Source organism: Rutidosis leptorrhynchoides, chromosome 2 (genome assembly GCF_046630445.1).
Source record: "Rutidosis leptorrhynchoides isolate AG116_Rl617_1_P2 chromosome 2, CSIRO_AGI_Rlap_v1, whole genome shotgun sequence".
NCBI classification, from domain to species: Eukaryota; Viridiplantae; Streptophyta; class Magnoliopsida; order Asterales; family Asteraceae; genus Rutidosis; species Rutidosis leptorrhynchoides.
Window position 1 is genome coordinate 83089632 of NC_092334.1, and position 2465 is coordinate 83092096.

General features: G+C 32.3%; 1 non-coding gene across 1 annotated transcript; it reads left to right on the forward strand.

Moving 5' to 3' along the window:
- Positions 1-542: 542 nt before the first annotated feature.
- LOC139895239 (small nucleolar RNA R71) lies at positions 543-649 on the forward strand. The gene has a single exon (XR_011775700.1). It is a non-coding gene; the product is annotated as a small nucleolar RNA R71 (small nucleolar RNA).
- The last annotated feature ends 1816 nt before the right edge of the window (positions 650-2465 follow it).

Sequence of the window (2465 nt, forward strand, 5' to 3'; positions counted from 1 at the left end):
TATTTTGAAAATTAGGTCTTTGCTGGTTGTAAGTATTATTGGATACTTGTTGATTGCTAGGACCTTGTTGGTTGTTGTATGGAACATTTCGGTTATAATTCTGATTTTGATTGTAGATTGGTCTTGGCGGTTGATAATTATTTCCGGGCCTTTGGTTTATGTATGAAACATTCTCTCTTCGTTCCATTGTTAGTTCAACACTGAGACAATCTTTTGTCAAATGTGGTCCTCCACACTGCTCACAACTAATTCGTATTGAGTGGATATCTTTAGTCATCTTTTCCATTCGTCTCTCAACAGCATCTATCTTTGCAGAAATGGAATCAAAGTCATGGCTAGAATCGGCTCTAGCTGCTTTAGATGATCTAACGATATCTTTTTCTTGGTGCCACTCATGTGATTGGGAAGCAGTGTTATCAATAATTTTGTAAGCGTCAGTTGCGGTTTTCTTCATAATGGAACCACCAGCTGCTATATCGATGTTTTTTCTTGTAGTGATGTCGCATCCTTGGTAGAATATTTGTACTATTTGACACGTGTCTAAACCATGTTGCGGACATCCTCTCAATAACTTTTCAAATCTTGTCCAAGCCTCATATAAAGTTTCATTTGGCTTTTGTGTGAACGTAACAATTTCTCCTTGAAGTCTCACTGCTTTAGATGCCGGAAAGAATTGTTTAAGGAATTTTTCAACTAAAACATCCCATGTATCAATTGCCCCTTCAGGTAACGATTCTAACCAATCTTTGGCTTCTCCCTTTAAAGTCCAGGGAAATAACATGAGATATATCTGTTCATCCTCCACTTCTCTTATTTTAAATAGAGTACATATCATATTAAATGTTCGAAGATGTTCATTTGGATCTTCCTTCGGTGCACCACTAAATTGGCATTGATTAGTTACCATGTGTAGGATTTGTCCCTTGATTTCATAATCTGGCGCATTAATGTCAGGTTGAGTAATTGCGTGACCTTGGCCAGTGCGTTTAGCTCTCATTCGGTCTTCCATACTTAAAGGTTCCAGATTCTCCATGATTGAATTTGTTGAATCTGAATCACTATAGGATTCTGATTTAATGGTTGGTTCCTCAACAATCTCTGTTTGAATGATTGGTGGTTTCGGAGGAAAGATTAGTGGTTCAGGATCTATGAATTGTCCCTGAATATTCTCCGGATTCTCAATTGTGAGGTCGGGTTCAAAAAATGGATTATCGGAAATTTGAATTGGAGTACTTGGTCGACTGGATGACGATTCTAAAGAAAAATCAACGGCGAACGTACAAAAGGTGGTGAACGTTTTGCTCGGTGCATTCACTGAATATCCTATTAGTTATAAAAATAAGAAAAATTATATAAGTTATCAAATTAATAGACTTTTCTGATTTTGCCCACGTTTCGAATAGCCAAAAGATGCAGCAGAGGGGCAGGATTCGTTTGGTCTCAATATAATTGAGTATTGTTTGGCTCCAATAACCCGGTCCACGTACAAATCCAACTATTACTACGAACCAGAAAATGGATGTCTATCAATTTAACCACTTAAAATAATTTTTCGTTTTGAAATTTTAGAGAATAAATAGAAAAAAAATTCTATGTCCTATAAACTAGAGCGTCGAGAAATAAGAAAGAAAAAGATTGCGCGTTGAAAAATGTCGAAAAATAAAAGGTCGAAAAAAATAGAAATAAAAAGTAGCGCGTTGAAACTTATAAAGGAACTAAAAACTAAGAATTAAAAGTTGCGTCTAAAAATATTAAAGCTTAAAAGAAAAACTATATCCCAAATGGCAATAACTTAAAAAAGTACTAAAACTTAAAAAGGCGTCGCAAAATTCTAAAGCACCTAAATCTTAGTCTAAAGAAAAAAAAACAATTAAGGGATTTTACGGCAAAGCCTAAAAATCTAGAAATAAAAATAACTATGGCAAATACTATGTTTTAGAATTAAATACGAGCGAAAAATACAAATATTATGCTAAAACGAATAAAAAGATACAAAATATAAAAATAAACTTAAAGTTGTAAAAGTATAATTTTTATAAAAATACTATTTTTATATTAATTATTTTATAAAACTATTAATTTTATAATTTATTTAAACTAATTAAACTAAATATATAAATTAAATACTAAAAACTAAACTAAATTAATATTAAATATAACCCAAATTAGGGTTTTAATAATAATAATAATAATAATAATAATTACGTAATGATTGTTGTTGGAGAATCAATTAGGGCGTGTCAGGTACCCTCATGCGATCGCATGAAGTTTTGCCTTCGGGCTCATGCGATCGCATGAGCAAGGGTTTCGGGCCAGAGCTGGGCTGCTACAGTACCGGGCCTCGAGTAAATTTTTTTTTTCTGTTTTAATAAATAATTATATAAATAAATAAAAACTTGTATTTTAAAAAGTAAAATAAAAATAAAGAAACTTTATAATTTTATATATATATAACAAACTATTAA